The sequence below is a fragment of the Plodia interpunctella genome, chromosome 23, assembly GCF_027563975.2.
Source record: "Plodia interpunctella isolate USDA-ARS_2022_Savannah chromosome 23, ilPloInte3.2, whole genome shotgun sequence".
Taxonomy (NCBI): domain Eukaryota; kingdom Metazoa; phylum Arthropoda; class Insecta; order Lepidoptera; family Pyralidae; genus Plodia; species Plodia interpunctella.
In genome coordinates this window covers 1,957,782-1,983,648 of record NC_071316.1, presented here as the reverse complement: position 1 = coordinate 1,983,648, position 25,867 = coordinate 1,957,782, and the positions used below count along the sequence as shown (strand labels likewise).

Below are 25,867 nucleotides of genomic sequence, written 5' to 3'. Positions count from 1 at the left end.
TGCGGACAGGAATGCCGCGGATGAAGAATGCACTCGGAGTAAAAACGACGTGTCACACCAATGACATCGACTTGAATGTCGCTCTACTTCTTATATTTAAAGAGATGTTTTGTTAAAAAGATGTTGTTTTTTTTTTGAGAAACGTAACATACAAAAATCGCAAAAAGTAATCATTTACTAAAATATTTTTAGACTTAATTATTAAGTAATTTGACAAATAATATTATATAACAAATACAGGATTATCCAGGGAAAATTTTAAGGCAAAAGAATTGTAGGGAAAAGGCGCCAGTCCTGGTTAAGAAAATAGATCCTCTGATTCAGCCCCAGTACTCTCGATGTTTTGTGCAGCGGCTTCAAAAGTAAAAATCACCATGATGCGGTCCAACTTCTGATATGAGAAGAATGTAAAAAACAAGAACATTACATTGTAAAATACGTTTTTAACTTTACCAACAATAGAAGCTTGAAATGTCCCTAAATTCTTTAATCCCATCCCACTAATATCCCACTTGTTACTCAATCACGCTAAATCTACTGAACGAACTTAGATGAAATTTGGCACACTAGTAGAATACCTGGAAAATAGTAAATGGAATACTTTTATCCCAAAATTCCTATAGGAGCGTAGTCCCGGGAAGCAACTAGTCAAATATAAAGTGGAGCAACATGTAAGCCCATTCACACCGACGTCAATTTTCAAACACCATTAAGTGGGTTTTTGTCAAACAAAAATGCGTCTTATTACATTAGAGTCGTGAGGGGTTTTGTACACATTTGTCTGTATGTCGTGATGTACGTATGTTTGTCACGGGCAAGTTGTATGGAAATTTCTTACAGTTTGAGTAAAATTACTTACTTACTTACTGTCTATTTATTTCGAAATGGTATGCGGAAATGAGTATAGAAAGAATATATTTATATGATCTATATTATACATATCTCTCTCTCTCTCATTTGAGCGTAATCCCGGTTACTTCCTCAGCCGTTGAGCGTCGGAGCCCAGGGTCCGCTTTCCTACTTTCCCGTCTCCACTTCGCACGGTCGTCGGCATTATCCCCAGTTGTCAGACCATTGACACGCATATCATCCTTGACGACATATAAATAATTTATATCTATATTGACAAAAATAATGTCACCAGGCGACCAAAATTAGAAACAATAATGAGATGAAAAAATCCCGAAATCTAGAGGGAATTGAACCTATGTCCCTGTCTATCCGGGACAGCTTAATCACTGAGCTAACATTATTATGTTTAAATTTAGTTAAAAACCATGTGTGACATATACGAGTATATAATCGGATGCATTATTAATTGAAATTGTTTAATTTATTAATCACTAGCTGCGGGCCGAGGCTTCTCTCCCGTGGTAATCCTAACTAATATTATAAATGCGAAAGTTAATAGACAAAACTAGACAAAAATATTGTTAACTCTTCACGCTCTATCTACCCAACTAATCTTATTGAAATGTCGCATACATGTAGTTTGAAGTATGGAAAACGACATACTGTTTCATCTCGGAAAAATAATTATTCCCGTGGGAAATTTACGCAGGCGCGTTTAATACCTGAAAAAGCGTAAAAAAAACGTAGTGAAACGCAAAATTAAAATTAGTTGCGTACAGCTTGGTTTGGCTTGGAGAACACTAATTAAAACAAATATATAAAGGGTGGTCGATTGACTTAGAAACCGATATAGTAAAAAAAGAAGATCTATTCCTCAAACTTATAGACCACGCACGGAATTTTCTCATAAACTTAGCATTCTTATTAATATTATATTGAACAATCTACCGCATACGAGTTTGTGTTTAATACACAAGTTGAGTTATTTTGATGAATACACACAAATATACTAATAGTTATATATTAAAACTTAAGAGCTATACAAAATCTAAATTCAGCGTACGAATTCCCTATTATAATATTTTTAAATATGAATTTGTTTTACCAGACTGTATTTCGACGTCGACTGTAGTTCGTCACTTGCACCGTCCATAAATCGAGTTGTATCTAGAATAGAATAATAGAAGCGAACTTTTGTCCTACAGAGTTGAAAGTTTCCATGTCGCTCATGACACTGCATTATCATGATGGCGCACCCAGCATCGGCTCCCGACGAGGGAGCGGTCAACGGTTTACTGGATTTTTTGTCCCTCATTGAATGTAACAAGATGACGATGTCTATAAGAGCTCCTATTAAAAATATCATTTTATAAAAACTTATTGTTCTTTATTTTCATATTATTATATTTATATTATTTTGGTTATCGTGAGAGGCGGCGAAGGGAAAAACGTCAATTACCTTTTATCTATCTCTATAATAAAAATCGGTCCAGTAATTTATAAGCTTACAAAAATACTTTTCTCTCTATAATATTTTATTAATATATATAGATTAAATATTCAATAAAAGTATCACTGGAAAGCTCTTAGTGATAAAAATGTATGATACCATTAATTAGCCGATCGGGGTCACGGAACACTGCCGGCTTCGAACCCGAGACCGTTAGGCCGCATACGAAGCCAAACTGGATTTGAACAGATGCATTATATCCATCTATAAATGCGATTTTCTTCTCGGCGCGGTCTAACGTAGTTTGTAGCTTTGTGGGTTATTATATAATTTTAATAATAGCTACTGCCCGCAGCTTCGTTCGCGGCAAAATGTAGCCTGTGGTACTATGTCAAAAGTGAAAATGGGATTTATGTGGTTTTTGAGGTGGAGTTTAGTGGAGAGTCTAGCGCGGGCGAAGCCGCGGACAACAGCTAGATGAATAACGAATTGGTCACCTTATTTGAGGTATTTTGTGTTTTTTTTTTAATATCTTTAATTCATCTTTAAAAATTAATAGGCACGAGACTCATATTTCATATTTTACATATTTCGAGACATATTTCGAGTTAATAAATTTATTTTTAACTAATTAATTGAGTTATTATTACGATGAAACATTACAATAATTATAATAAAAACTAAAACGAAAATATGCTTAATAATTACACATAAAAATAAACACTAATTGGATATTCGACTAGGGAAAAGTATATAATTAATGTTTTTTTTTTGTTAATCTACTTCGTCCCACTGCTGGGCAAAGTTCTCCCACACTCCTTCCAAGATGTTCTATCCGAAGCCATAAATAACAACATGAAACTAACATTAATTATATTTTTAATATTAATTTTCATCTCTGTTTTCTTATATTTAAAGAAAAGAAAAAAAAACTAATTTTAAAATCAATGAACAGAGCAACAAATCTCGAAAGATACATCTCAAATAATTATAGCACAATATATTGCGTTAGGTTCGAAGATTTCTAACCGAGCTGTGTCCCAGAAACAGCCCACGCCTACATTTCTTTCTATACCTAATACTTCTATACCTAGCTAAAATTCATAGCGAATAAGTATAAGAACTTGCTTCTAAAAAACTTTTCCGATCACAACAACTTATATTACCAAAATTCCGTTACAAAAAACGACTCTAATCACAACATTTTACAGTTGGTTTTAGAATGTAAGGTATTAGTATTAGGTCTTTTTAGTCTATGGTCGGAATAGTGTAGTGCAGGCCATTGCACGGTGCATACAACTAAGTAGTGCGGGGACTTCGCAGTAACTGTTATTTGGTTAACGAGTTATTTTTAAGTTTTTATTTAATGGTAAAAAATTGTTATGAGACATAAAAAGTAAATTGTTGCAATTATTTAGCTTTTAAATATGCTCAAACATTTTTTATTTATGACATCATGAGATCGTAGTGAAAAAAAAATATGTTTCAAATTAAAAAGTATTCAAAATGAGCGTCATAATTTTTGGTTTAAAAGAAAATATTATTTATTTAATAGTGTAAATGACTGAGGTAATATTAGTTATATTCATAAGAAATTCCGTAAATATTCTTTCAAAACATATGCTAAAGAGTTAACAAAATATATATTTATTGATATACCCACATTTAAATATGCCTATAAATAATCTATATAAAACTCTTGCGTTACTGAGTGACTGACTGACATAAAACGCACAGCCGAAACTACTGGGCGTAGAAAGGTGAAATTTGATGTGTTGGTTCCTAGGACAGAGTAGGGGAGCGCTAAGAAGGGATTTACTGGAAACGAATTTTTGCTCACATACAAAGATGTGGGCAAAAGCTAGTAGTAAATAAATTATGGCGTTTGTCCTCTGGCAACTGGGCATTTATCAACCAGTCTTGACTATTCGATTTGGTATTACAATGACAACAAATATTGCGTGCGTGTAACGTGTATCCGTAATGATTTGTATGATAGATTCCATCTCCGTCCGCCCCTATCCTGTTCCCGTGGAAAATCTACGAAGGCGAAGCCGCGTGCAATTACTAGTTACAAATCTATGCCTAAACCTTCCTCATGAATCACACTATCTATTGGTAAAAATCCACTCAGTGGCTTTTGAGCTTATCGCTTACTGTAAACGTGTATGTAAGGCATATTATAAAACAAAGTTCTCAACCGCGTCTGTCTGTTCGCAATAAACGCAAAACTACTGCATGGATTTTCATGCGGTTTTCACCAATAGATAGTGTGATTCCTGGGGAAGGTTTAGGAGTAGGTATAATTGATTATGTTTTTCAGCGAACCGAACGAACCAGGGACCGGCCGCTAGTTAAGGATAAAAGCAATTTGCAATTTTATATGAATCAAAAAGTAACAAATAACGTTATAACGAAACGTTAAAGTTTGCAGTAACGAGTCGCATGCGCAGCTCAGACGGTGCCTGTAAGCGCTCAATATAGGCTAAAACATATTATTATATGCAAGACGTTTCTTGTACTACGCGAAATCTAGGGTTGGCGATCTTCTTACAATGTATCGGGTATGAGTAGGAAGTATTCGAGAGATTTTATGATTTTTTTGTGAAATAAAATGTCTAAATAATTGCTTTATTCCGCGATTTCGCTCCTGTGAGAATTGCAACATGGATATAGAATGGCTCGAAGTGTAAAATTCACTTTGAACACATTTTCTTAATTGTAATATTAGAAGATTATGTTTAAAAATCGTTTTAAATTTATTATAACATTTGTTTTGTTGTTTTACTATTTAAATACTCTTAATAAAGTTATTGCAGTTTTCTTATAAAATATTATATAATATGAATTTGACATTTAGTTTTAAAACATACACATCTAAAATAAATGTTTAAAACGGGCAATTACAAAACTTCACTAATTCTAAATTGAGTTAATTCATATATCTAACGCACCATTTCTAATTGCTGAAAAAAGGTACTTACCGCTCGCAGTTACAGCTGCAAAAACTAAAAAAAAGGAAGCGTTTGAACACAAAACCAGAATAGACCTAGGCTCTAAACACAGCCCTAAGCCCCGCAGGCAAATATGAACGAATGTAAGTTGACTTAGAATAAGTATGTTCTGCAATCGAGACTCGGCCAGTGTTAGATCATAATGTGTTGAAACTGCATGTGCGCGCAACAAAATAGTCGCAAATAATGAAAATGTAGTTATCTCAGATAAATCGAGTAATTTTGCACATCACTAAAGTTATTTCTGGCCGAATTCCGTATTTGAAAATCGTACGCCGCGCCACGGAATACCTTTTTTTTTTTCAAATGTGACAGTTTCTTAACGTTTGGCTGAAAGCAATTTTGCGTGTGAATAGTACTGATTTAAAAAAATAACCGATGTCGCTGTTCCGTGAAATTAAAAAAAGTTATGCAATGAAAATATGTAAATGTGAGTAATTCGGCGATAAGACTGCATTCGGCAACGCAGCGTGATTTTTTTTTTCAACAATAAAGACTTTTAAAGTAAAATATGAAATCTCTTCAATATGTGACTCTTGGACTTTTTTTGGAAATATTATAAAGGTTAGTATATTTTTTTGCTAATATAAAAGCATATTAAAAATATTTACTTTTGTGCCAGGAGTTATCAAATTGAGTAGGATTTTCACGAACAGTTCACGTGTAATTTAAATTATTTTAATTATTTAGTGTTAACTTAAGCATGAAGTCAGCATTAACCTTTCAAAAGAATAAGTTTTAAATCTTATTTAAAGTGACGTCCTATTAGAGATAAGTTTCTAAAACGATGAGTTCCGTTTTAGATTTTAAAATTACGTTAAAATATTGGTCATTGTACCTCTGTATTATTCCATTCCTTTCTATATTTTTTTTTTCGTTCTATATTTGAAAAAAAAATGGGCAGTAATATAGTTTTTAGAACAATAGTCTTTTACAGATTCAGTATTTTCCACCAGTATTATTATAAGAAGTAGTATAAGTTTTAAGTACTTTTAATATTTTTATGATCAAAATATATTTTAATAAAACGTGTAAAAAATAGAAAAGCTAATGTAGCTTTTATTATAAATATATATATATATATATATATATATATATATATATATATATATATATATATATATATATATATGCTGTCCATTTTGAAGGAAAAAAATACTTAAAACGTTTTAAATGCTCATTCGTATCTGGTACCTATTGTTGATCTTAGATTTTTTTTTTACCATTGAAAAATGGACGGAATATTTTTATTTTACATATATTTTATTCAAGTATTTATTACATTTTTATTTCGATACGTTGATGTATGTCACGTAATATCGGTTTAATAACGAACTGACATTATTTTTATCTAAATGACAAAAAATTGATGTGTCATAAAAAACTTTAGAAATAAAATGCGTTAGTATTTAAAATTTGATAAACATAAAAATAAGTATCATTTTGTACCCATACTGAACATCAATGGATTTTTTGTCGGCTGTGGTTCCGCCCTAAAATAGTACCACTCCATACATCATCCTCCCGTTGATGTCGTACATGGCCACTAAGGGACACAGCCTAGGCAGCTGATAGGCAACAATAGCATTCTCAAGGAGGGTTGACGTCAGACAGGCGGCCGGTTATAAAATCACAGTCGATTCTTCAAAATCAAAGTTGTTTTTTTTACACTGACCCCAGGCTTGGCGGCTTCACAACCCGGAACGCAACCGGTAACACGCAGAGATGAGAGACTTCGGGTTGCGTAGAAATTACTTAACACTAACATAACTACACAATGCTTTTTATATACAGTTTTTTTTTGTTTCAATTTATTTTGATTCAGTAGTATTCAATAGTAATTAGTTTTATTATTTTTGTATAAAACGTTAAAAATAATAAAATTTCATCTTTATACATTATCAAAATCAAAATATGCTAAGCTAAGTAACAGTAATCGGATATTAGTTGAACAATACAATAAAAAAAATGTTTAATGTGTAAAAGCAATGTTCAAACAAATTGTCACAGTCAGAGTCTCATAAAACTGGTTCTCAGAGGGTTTCGGCTGCGGCCGCGCTGACATTACAATTTTTCAAATTTTAACAAAGACAAGATTTAGTTATACAATATCTGACTATAAAATAATTAATCTGTAGTGTGGTAATGTAAATTTTATGAATGATTGATTTCGGAAATGATTCCTTCCTCAAGAAAATTGACGGATCGTAATGACAGCGCGGCCACAACAGTCGAATCCAAACGCTCTGAGAAACACTCAAAATTAATTCAAATGTCGCTTATAGTAAAATCAACATTAAATATTTAGAACTTACTATAGAAATTACAAACAGATAAACACTAAATACCATATTAAATTCCATTAGTACATTCAGCGGTCATAATCCACACCATTATAAAACTCAAACACATATAACGAACAATAAATGCGTGTGCGCAAACAGTTTTGTAATCGGCCAATAAGAGTTGTTTTAAAATATTAAAAACACGTTTGGACGTTAAGAAACGACGTTTTCCTCGTATTATTGTAAAATAAGTGGAAAAATTGTTACTATACATATATATATATCTATGTAAAAGTCACAGAATTTGGAATAAAAAAATGACAGCATATTATATACATCTATATACATAGCATTCACAGATATTGTGGCAAAATATCCTAGGCTACCAAGTAGGCAACGCGCGTGAGACACCCCTGGTGTTGCAGGCGTTGATAGGCTGTGGTGACCACTTACCATCAGGTGGGCCGCACACCTGTTTGCCTGCGAGAAACAGAGTTATCAGAGTCATCACAATTTTGCAAAAAAACAATTGAATTAAATCCACTGGTTTTATGAAAATATTTTTACAGATTTTAGAATCATTTCTCCCGTGGATGCCGTACGGGGTGATTAAGGGATACATAGCCTTTGCAGCGAAATGGCAACAATAATATTCCCAGATAGGGTTTACGTTAGGCCGTAAAATCGCAGGCGAAAGTTCAAAAGTTTAAGATTTTTTTTTTATAGTTCCGTGCGTCGCAGCTTTGCAGCCCCGAATGTAACCAGGAGCACGCCAAAATGAGAGATAGAGAGAGAAGGAGAAAAAACATCTATGTCGCTTCTATTGTCTTTTTTACTACCAATTTTGCGATAAAAACGCATTGGCAAACACACAGAGATGAACGCACACATGCAAGAATTACGTAATAGATGCAATGAGACGTTTCGTGTACTTAGTTTGCATACAACGTTAGTTCAAAGTATGTGTCCATTGTGGGCCTGTAAACTGTTTAATGTCATTTTTGTAAACATAGAAAACGATATATTTCGTCTCGTCTTCCGTTTCGCTCATACAAGAAAAAGTAATGTAAGTATAAATAGAAAATAGTTTTTGCCCGCGGTATCGAACGCGTGAATTTCTATGCGAAGCGGAACAGACAGACAGACAGACAGACATATTAGTATGGAAGTGTGGATATGGATACGCGAGAAGAAAGGGGACAAAGTGGTATATATTATATCTTAAAATATTAAAATTATTTTCAGATCAAAGATCCATACATACATATAAAATAACAATAAAATTAAATGTATGTACAATAAAACTAATTAAGTCCATTCAAAATAATTATCAAAATTAAAATACTCACAATGAATATATATTAATTAACAATCACAAATCATAAATAAAATCTCAGTCTCAAATGAAATCACACCGGTTTTACAATGCCCAATCTGTCGCTTTGTATGTGATAAGCCAGTAAGGGACGGGAGATTGTAATTTGTCTTCTATTTCATATGGCTATGACATCTTTAATTTTCTTTGTCTCTGGTAATTAGTAATATTTGGATTTCCATGCATGTTTCCATTGTTATACGATTTATTTTAATTTTAAAACACTTCGAGGCACAGTTTCATCAGTCAAGTTCGACGTTAACTTTAACCTGCATGTCGTCTAGATAAAATAACGAATTTTGCGTTGTTGCGCGCAGCTTAAAGTTAACGTCAAAGTTGAATATAGCAACTGTGGTTTAAAGTATAGTAAAAAGTAAATCAATGGAAACAAACAGAGCCAACCGGCAAGCCCGTACGCAAATTTACATACATTTTAATAAAAGTAGGACCCGCTAGGAAAAATGCAGTATCTACCAGGAATCGAACCCTGATTTCTCGATAAAAATCCGGTTAGTATGGCATTAAGATACGACCGCACAACGGGATAAATTGGACTTTCGTGTCATGTGATATTATACAAATCATTTATCACATAAATAAAAGGAATAATTATCTGTGATTTATCCTTTCGAAGGGAATACTTTGACGCATGATATTTACTAATTACTTTTTTCTACATCTTATTGGCTTTGAGATAAATCAAATTCAGAAGCTAGACGTTCACAGGCAATTTTTCGTGTAAAATTTTATATTAAATAGTAATTTCTCACAAACTACAAACTACTGGCATTTCGGAACGACCACTGCTGAGAAGAAATGCCGAAGGAAACTCATTCGAAACTAATTTGATAAAGAAAGAAAGAAAATATGTTTATTCGACAAAAAAGAAATACATAAAGTAACAACTAACTACCCGACTTAAAATTAACATTATGCGATATAAAAGTATATAAGTTTTTATCGAAAAGGCGACCAGCACAGCATGTCACTGTGGCAGAAGCTGTAACGCTGGTCTTCACCTGGCACCATGTATATGAAGAATGACATGTCGTAAGGATCATTATGCGTCCGTCAACTAAGAATGTCGACCATGCGAAGTTGATAAGAAAAGATGTAGGGAAGTATCAGGGAAAATACTCATTGAGAGACTGAAATAATCCATAATAAGTAGAGTCTCCATATGTCTTTTATTGGCATTTGTTTTAAATATCAATGTAAATATCAAAAATTATCACCTATGTGAGAAATTATGTCGCAGTGACGTCACTATGCACAAAAAAATACTGTCCACTACAATTTAAATAAAAAAATAAATCATATAGACACGTCAGAGCATTACTAATTTAGCACTTTTTCAGAACCATAAAAATATATAAAATCTACCGGTATAATATTATGGCAAATTTTTTACAAAGCGTGAAATAAATTAGTATTCATAAAAAAATCTTCGGAAAAAGCTACTTACCCTTCCTCGGCTTTTATTATACGATTTGATTTATCAAACTTGCGATAGATTTCGTGGCAAACATTCAAAAACACGGACAGAACAATAGCTGGTGTTATTAGAGACGAGTCAAACACGGTTTTCTAGAAACAGCCTTAGATCTAGTTTGGTAAACATGCTTTGTGACTCATTTACTTTATAAGTTGGTAAATTCTTTGTTTTATAAATCATGCAACCGCCGATGCTAGTGAACCGAGAATCAAAGTCTAGCTCTGTTATTCATAAAAAAGTTAATAATACTTATAAGCAAAAGTATGTTTTGTCACCTTACCATACTCGTATCAATGTACGAGACAAAAACTAAGTATTGATAGCTTAAAGTTTTAACGCTTAAAGCTTTTTACGAATATTAGAATAGTTGTGTACGTTGAAACGTAGCTAATATATTGGTGTAGCTTTTCTCTCACAGAAGAATTGGCTGCGTTTTTACGGCCATCTTCCTGCTCAGGCAATATGTCCTTTACTCGCCTCGTACGACACAGGAGGATAAATGAGTGGACCAATTCTAGATCGATTTGAGTTATTCGTATTAGAACGAAATCTCGTTCGTCATGTTGTTCTTCAATCTTTATTAAGTGATAATATGTCATAAATAACTTCAATTTTTTTTTACAATTCGATATGAAATATCATACAATTTCTCTTCTTACATATTTTTTCTTAAATATCTGCAATGTACAGACAGACAGATAGATCAGAAATACCACCATTATGATGGTCTCCATAAAAATAAATTCAAGTGAAGGCACTCCTTCACTTGTTAGAATTCATTTTCCTTGTGTACATTTTTATAAATGCAGCAAATTATCTTCCTCGTACTGTCCTACCCGAATTTATTGCAAACTCGCCGCTATTACCGCGCCATAGAGGCTCATACAGGGCCTCGAGGTGCTGTGTACTAGTATGACGTAGATACATAGTCGAAGAAAAGACATAGCCCCCCCCCAATAGGTAATTTTTTTCACGCTTTAGTATCTAGGTAACACACACATGTGCACATCCAATAAAATGGTGTATCGCGAGTTGTTTCCTTCTACTGGTAAACACCGCATGTATGTGTGTGTGGATATTTCATATAAACCAATGTTTGGCTGCGGTGCCAAAAAACACAAAGAAGATAGCGCGATTTTTCATTTTGATACTTAATATATTCTAATCTTAAAATTGTCTTTACGCCTATTATTAGTGTCACCTCTGTATTTATTTGCATAATGTTCTGTTATTAATTGTTTATGAAATATTAATCAGTTTTACTACGTATTTTTTTTTCATAATCTGCCTTCGGTGCTTTGGTGGAAGTTTTAAATTAAAAGTATCTTATCTGATCTTAAATCGTCTGGATTCCTATAGTAGGTACCATTACTAGTAATATAGAGTACGAGTATATAGATAGATTTTATTATTTATTTATTTGTTATTTATTTTGGCCAAAGAGTTATTATAACCAACATTTTGCGAAACAAAATATGTTAGATAAACAAAACAGTGCCGAAAACTTAATTAATAAATAAATTTTACTCATACGATGTGCAATGTTATTAAAAAATTACAGATTTTTCTCTCTTCAATATAAATAAATATAAAGTCATAGCTACATAAGCGTGTTTTCTAAAATCAATATAAATTAAAAACTTAACTGCGAACTTCAAACTCGAACAGACCTATTGGCTCCTACGCACATTAGACAAAGCCAACACGACAATAACTAAAATAAACAAATCATTAAAACTTCATATTATTACATGTTAGTGGTTTAAAAAAAGATAAAACATGCCACAAGGTTACCTAGGGCATAAATTAGAAATCTTGTTATTCATAAATTAAATAAAATGCGCTATAATTGCTGCGGAGTGAATGAAAATAATTTATTTTATCGCCTTACGTAGTTTTTCGTTTATATAATGAGATATTAAATAAAGTATCATCTAAGTAATGTAAGTTACTTACATCTTAGATTTATTTTGTTAGTAATGGCAGCGATCCTAATTAAAACTAATGCTTAAAAAAATAATTACAAAATTTACCTCAATCTCGTTCAGCAGTTTCATTAGTTTCATAGTTCAATTATGACAGACACGTCATGCGTGTCGTGTCGTAAATATTTATTTAAAAAAAACATTTTTATTAACCTAAAAAGTATCAATACGTCTTCAGCGCAGTACAGGAGGGATAAAAACTTATTCTCTCAAAAATAGATCGTGTAAAAATTAAAATAACCACACATGCGAAATTTGCGTCTGTGCCAATCAGCGACCGCCTACGCTTGTGTGCGTGGATCTATTTCTTGTTTTTGTGTGATTAATTCGGAACATATGTCTAACACCTTTAAGGATTAACGTAATCTTAGCGTAAACTTTGATTTATTTAAAAGAAGTAGTACCTAGATACTTTTTTCGATATCACACACACTACGTACACAATATATACATAATTTTATTTATACTTAGTACATTTTTGATCTACCTTCAATAAGAGTTACAACTCAATTATAGATAATTTGAACGTTGACAAAAAAATAATCTAATTCCAATACATGTTTACTCTCTTTTAACCTAAATTATGACTTTTTTATTCATGATGCGCAGTTAAAATAATATTAATAGTTTTACAGGTAATAAAATAAAAAAATCTGGCTTCCAATATTATAATGCCTTAAATAATAATAGCCTATAAATTGAAGAGACACAAATAAAAAAATACCTGATAGTTCATAAAAATCTATGTAATAATGTTAAGGCTAATATTTCAGTAGAAAATACATCTCTTACAGAGCAGATACAAAATATATACTTAATTATTTAATTTACCATTCAATTTTTAATTTAAAATTATACACATATACTTTTATTTTTAAAATTAGAGTTTTAGTATTTTTCTTCCCAGTACCTTGTCTAATTGTTTACAAATGTGATAACATTATTTTGAGCATCATACTATATAATTTTTTTTTAATACTGGCTGAAAGTCTGTTTACGAAGCCCTAATTTTTAAATTCAGAATCAAAGCCAAGTGCAGTGGGTGCATACAAAAATACACTAAAATTCAAGGTTCGTCGAAAATAACGCAAGTGCATTCCTGATGCGTTCGGATGAAACGAAACGTCTCGTATCTTTTTGGTGTGATTTTGGGCACGATTTGGATTAGCAGATTTTATAAATTTAATTTAGCAGATTTTTTAAATTTTATTTTATATATATTACTATTGTTATTATACCTACTAAATACATTTTAATTTTAAATTTTCACTTTAGTTATTTTTTTTTATTGTTTCGTTTAGAATATATTTTTTAATATAGCTTAGACTGCGCGGAGACAAGATAAAAAGCTGAATACTAAAATATAGATAATATTTTATTGGCTTTATTCTATGCCTATTATTATTGGTAGCTAGATAAATGTTTGTACCGTATGGTGTTTATTTGAATTACAATTAAAAATTGTGTTAAGAAATTGTTTATCTCACACTTGACTACAGATGGGATTCAAAGTTTGAAGTATTCAAGTACATTAACTTTTCATTGATTATTTCAACTAAATGTCCAACTGCCGACAACCGATATAAAAAGCTGTAGAAACTTTACTGATGATTAATAAAAACTATTCAAAACTGAATAAAAATTGCATCTTTGCTATTTTTTCTTCTAATGCATATTAATATAGGAGTGGCCACTCCGACACGCCTAGACGAACAAATGAAATTCAAAAATAGAGCGAGCTTCCTGCGATTCGAATTCTAAATTTAAATGTAAAAATGGCGGCGTTCCATCCGGCGCGGCCGCAAATTTGTGCATAAAACTGCATCGCGCGTTAGTCGATCTAAACATTAAAAATAGAATTTGCTAGCGTTAGGCCAGGTTTACACTTTTGAACATGCTGCACAATTGGAGAATACAGAGTTTTTTTTTTTATCACAATTCGATTTTGCTCAATCAAACCACGACAATAAAACTAAAAATAGAAGTTATCATGCGTAGTCAGAGGCCAATGATCTAATAATTAAGAATTTTGAAAGCTGCTGTGAAGGATAGAAGTAAAAGTAGGAATGTGGTTCTGAGGAATTATGGTTGAGGAAGCCACGGGGAATGTGCTCAGCTGAGAGGCATAAAATTAAACTACTACCTAAGTGATTTAAAACGTATAAGTACCTATATAGTTAAAATATTTTATCTTCATTATTTTTAAGACCATGATTCAAAAATAACTGGCCAGTCCAACAATATGAAAATTGAAAATAGAACGATTTAAATTTCAAATTTCTATTCCATTCGATTACAGTTCATTCATTGGAAGTTTCCGCCGTTGTACACCGCGCCCAAGCAACACCAGATTGCCTTCTTTCAGCCAGTAAAAATAAACATTGCGATATTCTGCAGCTCTTTCGGTGCATCGCGAATCGAATGACGCACGCGCAGTTTTTAAAACAATTACATTGTGAAAATATTGGAAAGCTCTGATAGGACATCTGTTCACCTTGTAAATTATCATTTCAAATACTTATTTCAAAAACTTTAGAATAGAGACTTTTCCTCACTCCTGGTTTCTTCCTCAAGCGTTGACTGTCGGAGCCCAGGGCTCGGCATCCCTAGTTGTCAGACCATCGGCTCACATATCATCTTTGACTACATTTATTTTCGTCTCACTTTGAAATTTTAAACGTCATAAATAAATACTTATGAAAACTACAAACTACTAGCATTTCGGAACGACCACTGCAAAGAAGAAATGCTAGAATGTCTCATATCGGATTGAACGGCCCAGCAGGTGGTTAGAAAGTTTGTAAAATTTTTCATACTAAGATATTTCATAATAAGAAAACTACTACTTTAAATAATGTTATCTATGTGTAATGGGGTCCCCCATAGGGGGTTTAAATGGCTGTTAATGATAATTTTTCCTCAATTTTTTTCGTTTACCTCTATTAATCTATTTGCGTACAATTGACGAATCATACAGGAAGATGCTCATATAAAGATCTGTCTGTTTAAAGTGCTATCATTTCTTTCGTCATTTCCTGTGGTGCTCTTGTCATCCTGGGTCGAAGACAATCTCTCATGTTCGAGCGTTTTCCCGGTAACTTCCTCCGGTATGAAGCGTCGGAGCCCAGAGTATTATAGTCATTGTATTTTTTTTGCCAAATATCATCAACATTGGCAGGGCCTAGTCGTGAAAGCTTAACATACATACAGACAAATTTTCAGAGAATTTTAAGGTCTACTTTTAACGCTGACCCCGGGCTTTGCGTCGTCACCCCTAAAGCAATTGAACAAAAAAACAGAGAGATAATTTATTTTATACATATTTATAGACTACTAGCTTGTGCCTGTAGCTTTGCCTGCGTGAATTTATCTGCGATAGCGCGGCACAGACATAATATTCATACTAACTTTAATCCCCCATTATTATATTTGGGGGTCGATTTTTGAAAAAAAAAGTAACCTGTATTTGAACGGGGATTTTTATCTACGTGTATACCAAATTTCGTTAAAATCGGTCCAGTGGTTTAGCCATTAAAACCGAACAGACAGATATACTTTCTCATTTATGGATCATAACACAGGCTACTTATGTGTACAAATATTGTATGTGCTCCTGCACATACAATATTTGTACACATTCCTGTTAATGGGATCTGTCGGTTGGAAAGAAGTGTTTACAGAGCTGATGGTAGACGCTGGGTGGGAGCCAAATTGCTACAGACCTTGGCTGTGTCTGTTTTTCTTCTTAACTATTTTATGGTTGTATGTTTGGTTACGATAGCCACAAATACTAAACTTCGTACTGGATTTGATTTGGGTGTCTATAGGTATACATATACAGGCTTATACATTATCGCGAAACAGTATACATTGCTGGTTTTATATTGCGGTAAATAGAAATTACGAAATGTTCGGGTTCTGACTGATTTCGGCGATTTTGTGTAGCATTAATATAGGCCTAAATTATTGAAGCAACTCTTTTTAAACCAGTACCAATGTTATTAAAAAAATTACACGATAGGTCAATACGGAAGCGGTGGTGGTGTAATATGTAAAGACGCCCGCCTGTGGACCGAAACGTCCCAGATTCGAATTCCACTGGTGCCACATTCGTTTATATACTAATCTAACTCATGAATAGTAGTTTTCATCGCCCACCACATGCTTCCGGTGAAGGAAAACATCGTGAGGCAACCTGGTTGATTATTAACTAGTGCATGTGTGAAATGGAGAAGGCAATGGTAAGCCACTCCATTTATAGTGCCAAAAAAGTTGTTGTGTGTTTTTTATTCCACATTAAAAAAATATAATAACGGTAGTACTTGCAAATGATTCTAATTGAATCAATTAAAATGGAATATCTTTTAATTAAGTATTAGTTTTTTTAGTATTAAATATGAAATTTATCGTTTCATGTTAAAAAATAAATGCTTGTCTCAAAATTAAGATTCAATTAGTTGGGGTATGAAGGATTAGGATATTTAACATAAGTTAAGATAAATTTTAATTAACTAATACTAAAGGCATAGCTCTCCCACCGGGTTTGTCTAAGAATGCAGATATCTGCAGCTTGCATCACTGCATGTTTAACTCCATTCAGATTTAGCGGTGAGAGGGCTCAAGGATTAACGGTCTTTTAAGTTTTCACAACTCTCAAGTGTTTTACAAAAAAACATGAATATTAAAAAAATAACTGTAATTAACATTCAAAAACTCTTTAAATGTTTGAAAAACAATGTAATAACCATTCGAAAATATAAAGAATTTTTGAATGATTAAACTTTTTACTACATAGTGTAATAAAATGTTTTTCCTCTGTTCGTCCCTATATATAATATTTTTGAAACTTTTAAACTATGCAATTGATTTGGATGTGGTTTTTTACATTAACTTCGATGGGTATGTTACCATAGATAAAAGAATAATAGAATAATCATATAGCGCGTTATATATTTGCGCGACTTGGGTACATAAAAGTAGGTTTTAAAATTAGTATTAAAATACATTTCAACATAAAATTAGATAAAGGGTCTGTGAACAGATTATCTCCTGTTCATCAGTCATTTAGTTTATTTGTGTACACAACATAACAGTGTAAATATAAAAGTAACAAACAGGAAAATAAATACAAAGTTAATTATTTCTATAGAATTTTCTTCCAGAAAATTCGTGAAAAAAAATAGGAAAAAGAGGCATTTTATGTTCCCACTTCTAGGGCACTGGTCTTCCTTAGAGATGGATAAAGAGTGTGGGCTTGGTAGAATAGGGTTTTAACAACTGCAAACACTGGTACCAATTGCTCAAGAAGCCTTCCGAAAGGAGACATTTGTAGATAATACAGCGGTTTTAATCCAAGCTATTTAATTTTTCAAGCGTTACCTGCTTTGCCTGTGTTAACTTTTGTACTGAAAATTTGCACGTCCCTTTAGTTTCCATCACAATGAATTATTTTTATTATGATAAGCCTGACCTGGTGCGCCCAGGTTTAGCTCCCAACGAGGGAACTTTTCAACGGTTTGCTGGTGACGTAATTTGTTCCGAATTGAATACAATAAGACCATTGATAACATTAAAGACATGTATTAAATATAAATTGTATTAACATATTTTTTTTATTACACATCATGGTTCTACTTTAATTTCAAGAACTCTCTCTCTTAATGTGATCGTTTACCTGGATTCTTCAGCAGCCATAGAGAGTTGGAGCCCAAGGTCCGCTTTCCTACTTTTGATCCTCCACTTTGCACGGTCTTTGGCATTATTCGTTGTCAGACCATTGGTACGCATGTCATCCTTGACGACATCAGGTGGGTACAGCATAGCCAGATGTTACTTCCCTACGTCTCGGTCGAGTGCGTCCCTAATTTTTTCCAAAGGATTACAATTCGCCTATTTCATTCATTCATTCAAATGATACAACTCGCCAACTAGTATTCTGTTAACAAGACGAATTTACCTGCAAGCGAGATTTCAATGGCAGCATGGTTCCTTACACGCAATGAAATTAATTTGTAAGATCATACATTAGAAACAGTCTCAAATATGGCTACATACAACGATCACGAATCAGAAAACTACCATAAACATCCATTATACAAATACACCATAAAAGGCAGTGAGAGGACAACCAATGACAGCCATCCGCAGAGTATAAATATCAGGCAATCCTAAACAAAATGGCTACCCTAATAACGCTATTGTCTAGACCAGTAGAATTTCGGTTGCGAAACTTGCGCCTGCGCACGCTGAGTCACTAATGGGTGGTTTACACGGGGAGAGCGCTAAGCGTTTAGTAGCGTTTGGTAGTTTATTGATATATTTTTTAATAACTGTAGATTTGTGTTTATTCTCCATTATTTGTAATACAAAATACTTGCTGGTGTCATGATAATTAATATAAATTACTTATTCTAATTTCAATACATCTGATGAAACAAATGTTGTGTATTTATTATCACTAAATAAGGTATATATTTTCACATTTATATAAAAGCTATCTTTATTTACCAGGCTATAAACTTTAAAATAATTTAAACCGTATTTTTTTTTATTGCAGCCAAGATGTCTAAAAAAGCTGAATGTAAAACTTGACTCAGTAAAATTACCGATGATGATGATGTATTGATAACAGCAGAGCTAACCACTTAACTTTTAATACGACAGTTAAAGTCAGATATTAAATTTATTCATTTAATATAAGATAATTTGAAACTGTGACGTGTAAATTGGGTACTAATTAATATGCAGACATATTTATTATACCGCCTTACTATCTGTTTGATATATAATGCTAAATATCATTAGGTTGTCACCTTTTGTAATTTTTTCGATAAAATTACCACATTTTATCGAAATAAATAGGATTTTTCATTTCGAAATACCACAGCGTAAATTTTACCTAGAAATTACGAGTATGAAAAAAAATTTCGTTCTAGCTAAAGCTGATGTACTTGCCTCGTGTAAAACAAGCATTAATGTGTAAAAAGTGGGGGATTTGGTATTCTGTAGGCTGTATCCTGTTTTGGTAGAATTTACTATATTTCGGCTCGAAAACTGTGAATCATTTTGAAGTATTCATTGACATTGTAACTGCAAAATTTATTATAAATTTTCACGTGGTCTTTGTAGTTATTGAGTTAAACCTTGAGTTGAAATAACTCGATTTTTAACTGGTTATTATTCGCATAAAGGTTTTGTAGGATTACACAAAGATGTGGCGTGTGGCAGAATAGGACCGCTCCAAATCTTCCCGTGGATATAGGCAATAATAGCATCTCCAAAGAGGGTTGGAGTCAGGCAGGCAGCCAGCAGGCGCATAGCCAAATCTTCAAAATTTAATGGTCGAATTTTTACCCGATCCCTCAGCTTATGGACGTCACAGCTCTGAATGTAACATAACGTGTAAGGGTGAGAGAGTATTTCTCAAATATAAATTATTATAAATTATATCGGAACGACCACGGCTGAACAGGATCGCATTTAATAATGTTGGTTAGAATAAAATATATTAATAAGTTTTACCACTAAACATGGCAGATACCACTGATTTTTTATGGTAGGATAAGACAGAAAGGCTTGCCATTAGTATGTTACATATATGGATGAAATTAAATTAACATTGGACCGTATTACAGGCATTAGTGCATTATAATCTTGATGTAAGTTAGTAATTAAATATGATATATAGTGTGATTTCTGAGGGAGTTTTATTATGGTTTTACCCGAATGAAGCCGGGACGGGCTTTTAATATTTAATAATATAACAATGTACATGGCCAAAAAGTATATATGATTTTATGCAAAACACTTGTTTCACTTGAAGGGTCAAAAAATAGTTCATAGTAAAGAATTGCCGCTATGCTTCGAAAGATATTATGCCAGTTGCGTAATGCGATACGGTGTAAAAACTGGTTACACGAGCTAGCTACAATGTTCTTATGTTTCTCAGGTTCTTTACAATTTATTGGTACTCGTAATGTCATTATAATGATCTAAAAATATATGATAGTTAATATATAAAAGTGAAATTTTATTAATTAATAAGTTTTTTTTCGATGTCATTTTTGAGACAAAATTTTATGATATTTAGAGAGATTTTTGCATTCAACAAGTGACAAAAAAAAATCATGTCTGCGCAGTTAACCGTATAGGAGTACCCTGGTCCGGAGCCGAAGCCCGGTGTGCCAACAGGCAATTAATATCGTTCTTTTAAGTGTATTATTTTTATTAAAAAATATTAGGTAAGTAGAATCATAAGTATTGTACAGTCATATTAATAAAATATGAATAAACAGCCTGTGATAAAGTAACTATATAAAAAAAGATTTTTTTTGAACAATTTTATTTTAATTGTTGTCCTAGAGCTAGTCGCGAGGTTTAGGAAGCGCGAGTATCGTCGCGTCATAAAAATCGACCGCAATCAACCCGAGAAGTATTTAGAGCGATCTCGGTAAAACGTAAGCGTATATTACTTAAGGAGAAGTTATCTACTAATATAATATTGGATATGAAAGTGTTTGTTGATCAATCTTGTAGAATTTACTGGAAGATTTTGACGACATTTGGTATTCAGGTAACCCAATAACTCAAGCCAAACAGGCAATGGTGAAAAATAAATTTTAAAATTAACTATGTATAATATTGTTTCAATGAGTATAGATTCATCCAACTTTCACAATTCTTTTGGAATGTTCACTAAATCCCAAGCATATTTTCATAGAATTTCAAGAAGTGGGCCCCCAGACCACACGCACATCAGTAAATTGCTTAAAAAACATACATCTGTTAACAATTCTAGTTATTCCATTATCCATTAAAATCTAAATATAAGATTAAAATAAAAGTTTGATTGACCCGCAGTTTATAAATGTATCCAATATCTACCTAACTAAATAAAACAACATGTTTTATTTGAAATCTTATCATTTAGTATACGAACGAAGTAGAAACGGTGAAAAGGCTGCTAAATTGAAGCTGTAACATTACACGTTGTTGTGAAATATAACTAACACTAACTGTCGAAGTCAAGCTATTGTCACCGCAACTTCTCCTTAACAAGAACGCTATAAATACATCAAGAAAAAGCCTCAATTAAAAAGGTCCAGCCTCGGCATTAAATCAACCGGCAAGACAGTTTCATTAGCCTCACTAAAACTAAACTAGCTCTTATTTTGAGACATAGAAGGCCTATTTCCCTGGACTATGAGGCCCGCCATAAGGAAGAGACGATATTGTTAGGGCCACGTCTATTCCAGCAACGGTGATTTTCATTTAAATAAGTGGCACTACTTTCTTAATGGAATTTCGTTGTATTAATAGTTCTTGTTTTAATTTTTAACGCAGACAATAAATATTGTACGCAAATGTGTTATCGAAAATAGATAATAAAATTTGTGATTTTTTTTTCATTAGAAATGCACAGTTTAGCTTATTTCTAAATATATCAACAAGCAAACGGATTACTTGGTGGTAAGTGGTCACCGCTGCCCAGAAACAACTGCAATAGAAGAGGGGTATCACATTGATTTATATTCATTAATCTTTATAAATCATACAACCTAAAATTCTGAATAATCAATATTCTAGTTAGTGTTAGTATACAAATAGTTAAAAAATAATTTCGAAAAAATAACTAAAAAAGGACGAGCGTGAACTCGAAACAGGAAGAAATTTCCCGAGCGACGCGCGCGCCCCTGGCGTCAACGATCGGTACTAACGGCCGCGAACTCTTTCCGCGGGCTTTCTTTTCTGCCGTCCCTGTCGCACACACGCTAAACCATTACCATTTTTGGTGCGAGACAGAGACAGGCTAAAAAAATGGAGGACGCACATGTGCGCACGCGGTCCTTTTCGTCTTGTTTTTCGCAGGTCGTTCGCCCTGGATATATTCGCTTGCGATTTTTTTTTGCCGTGCCTTTTTTTCTCTCTGTGTGAGTCCGTTGGGCTAGGTCGTTGCGTGGGCCCTGATTTATTTTTCCCACCATCGCCTTTCTAAAACTTTCGTGTTATCCTTTTTTAGAATCTAATGTCGAGACGGCTTAAAGAATGTTATTGTTTACAAAGAATATGGGAGTTTTTACTCCCTACACTAGTTTATTGCTTGTACATTCCTCTTTTTATTGTTTTCTATTCTTTTTCTTATAATTATTGGTTGTAAAAGTATTTTAACGACTTTATTCGGTCAAGCTGTACTCTTTGGAAATTGGGGATATATTTTTTTTAATATAATATAGTGATAGACAAACGAGCATGATTGTCGTCTGATGGTAAGCTAACACCGCAGCCCACGAACACCATGAGCGATCTTTAGTGCTGTTTCAGAATTTCTATTTCTTTGTATGTTTCATAAAGATCTGTCCTGTCTATTATTTTTTATTTTATTTATACTTATTGAGACAGCAAACAGTCTTGTACAAAATAGTAACTTTATAACAAAATTATATACAATGTATAGACCTACAGTGCTGTAAATGTCTATGTTTATATACGAAAAAATATGTAGAATATTTATCAAGAATATTGTTTTGTTATATAGCAATTCGTGCGAGCGAAGCCGCGGGCAACAGCTAGTAAAACAACGAAATAAAAAGGTATTTTGAAAAAGTTCTATATTCAATTGTGTGATGACTATAAGGATATCGAAGATCGTACGAAGTGGACAAGATGAATGAAATATGATGTAGGAAAGTGGACCCGTATGATTGTCCCGGGTCTTGCATGTTTATCTATATATGTATATGTTGTACAATATAGTATCGTTGAGTTAGTATCCCATGACACAAGTCTCGAACTTACTTTTATTTATAAAATTATTAAACTCTGCTATGAGCCCTCAAAAAATTTAAAGTTTATCATTCAAATGGACTGGCCATTTAAATGATAAACTTTAAATTTTTATAGTATTTCGGTCATAGATTTAAGACCGACCTACTTACTATCTGTATTACTTGCCTATCTTCTTTGGAAATGCCGTGGTTTCCTCTTACGACATCCATGGGAGAATATGAGGCGCTCATATTCTACCTGGTTAACGACACTGATAATTTTACAGGGTAATTTTTTACCGATCGAAATGCTTGATAGCGACTCAGTTTTATCCTATTAATATTATAAAATGCAAAGTTTGTGAGGATATATGTGTGTATGTATATGTTTGTTACTCTTTCACGCAAAATCTACTGGACCGATTGTTATGAACCTTGGTACACGGATAGAATATATCCTGGAGTAACACATAGGGTACTTTTTCTCCCAAATTTCCCACGGGAGCGAAGCCCCAGGGTATAGCGAGTCATCTATATATCTAAAAAAATACCCTGTATTATAGCAGGAAGTAAGACATAAAAGGAACGCGCACTTTCTTACTAGAACATCGATAACAAATAGAGTAACATTCTTAAAAACAGTTCAATTATAATGCCAATTAATACAGGAATTTTGCAATCTACTATGCTGTAAAAAGATTTATCTTTACTGCGCCGGAGTACATGGCTTATTTCGCCGTTAGCGAACTCTAGTGTCGGGTAACTGGACTATCGATATCGATAGACTTATCTACATGAGATGTATCTAGCGATTACTTTATACATTTTGCTAATTGAAGATGGTGTGTTGAATTTCAATTGCTAACGATTTGTATAAAGGGACAGCTATCGGGTGCTTTTATTTATTGATTTATTTACTTATTTATGTACATAACAAGACAGTGTAAAAAATAAAACGTACAAATATGAAACTAAGTAGAAAGGTATTACTTATTGACGACCTCGGTGGCGCAGTGGTAAAGTTCTTGCCACTGAACCAAGAGGTCCTGGGTTCGATCACCGGTCGGATCATGATGGAAAATGATATTTTTCTGATTGATCCGGATCTTGGATGTTTATCTATATATGTATTTGTTATAAAATATAGTATCGTTGAGTTAGTATCCCATAACACAAGTCTCGAACTTACTTTGGGGCTCTGTGTGATTTGTCCTAATATATTTATTATTTATTTATTTTTAAAAATATATATCGATAAAATTGTAGGCAGCTCTAATGACAGTACTAGTTCTATTACAATATTATAGTATCGAACAAATTCAGTTTAGTTATACTTCGTACTCAATTTCAATAGGAATTCTCCGTAATATATTTGTATGTATGTATGTATTTAATACATATGGGAGTATGGGCCTAAAATTACGATAATAATAAGACCCAAAATACCGTGAAAATATCTTTAAAATCCTTTTTGTTTTCTTTTCCTCAATAGTTTAATGCAAGGACATGATCGTTTGTCACTCATTCAATGCAATAAAATCTCTCTGTCAATAGTAGAAGATTGTGTCAAAAATTACATTTTCGCAAAAATGTTATTCGTATATACTAGCTTTTGCCGGCGCCTTCGCCCGCGTTTATTCGTGCGCCCGCTAATCTATCTCGAGTTCTAAACAACGTGTTGTAATGTAACCTATACCAGATTTTAAGTTAGATCATCCGCCATACAAACCGCATCAAATTCCATTAAGTAGTTTTTGCGTGACGCGCGAGCAAACAGAGACAGAAAAAAAATCTAAATAAATATTTTGGCTTCTATTAGTCCCAAAATGGCCCTCATAAATTAATATCTCCTATAGTCCACTTACAGTTTCATTATATATATATATATATACATATATATATATATATATATATATATATATATATATATATATATATATATATATATATATATATATATATATATAGTGGTATATATAAGTGGACTATAGGAGATATTAATTTATGAGGGCCTTTTTGGGACTAATAGAAGCCAAAATATTTTACATATTGCTTGTAGCTCTTCAGAAATGTCTAGAATCCCAGCGGGCCTAGGCAGAACTAGCTGTTTATCTAGACTAACAAAGAAGCCACACAGACTCATAGCTCAAGGAGCTGATAACAGCGAATAAATACTTGGCTATTTATAAGAGGAGCAGTATTCATAGTCGTGATATTTGTGTGACAAAACAAGTTTATTTGTTAGACAATTAAAAAACGCCCCGACTTTTAATATTCATCTCGCTACGACCCAGGAACGGCTCCAGACGTGGGAACTCCTCAACGGTTTACTGCACGGACATGTTTTTTTTGTCACTCATTGAATGCAATAAGATCCCTGTGACAACAATAAAAATGTCATTTTTGTAAAAAACTTATTCAATTAATAATTAGACTAAAGAGAGATATTTATCTCTCTTTAGTCTAATTATTAATTAAATAAGTTTTTTACAAAAATGATGATGAAAGTTAATGAAAGCGAGTTTTAAGGAAGTTTTCGCCCAGCAGCTGCGTGTCATACATTAATATATTTTTTTTAACTTGTACGCAAAGTTGTAATCATAAATAATAATCAAAAATAAATAATTTAAATATTAACGCAGCAACCA

General features: G+C 32.8%; 1 protein-coding gene across 20 annotated transcripts in view; it reads left to right on the top strand.

The window, feature by feature from the left end:
* The window catches only part of dati (datilografo), a 100,484-nt gene that overhangs the window by 4,587 nt on the left and 70,030 nt on the right, over positions 1-25,867 (top strand). Inside the window, exon 1 of one of the 20 annotated variants that reach the window (XM_053763070.1) lies at positions 5,454-5,880. The exons of the other annotated variants lie outside the window; for them this stretch is intronic. The gene's annotated coding sequence lies outside the window, so the exon portion shown is untranslated. Of the gene's footprint in view, positions 1-5,453; positions 5,881-25,867 lie in introns of those variants that run through there. 20 annotated transcript variants of the gene reach the window in all.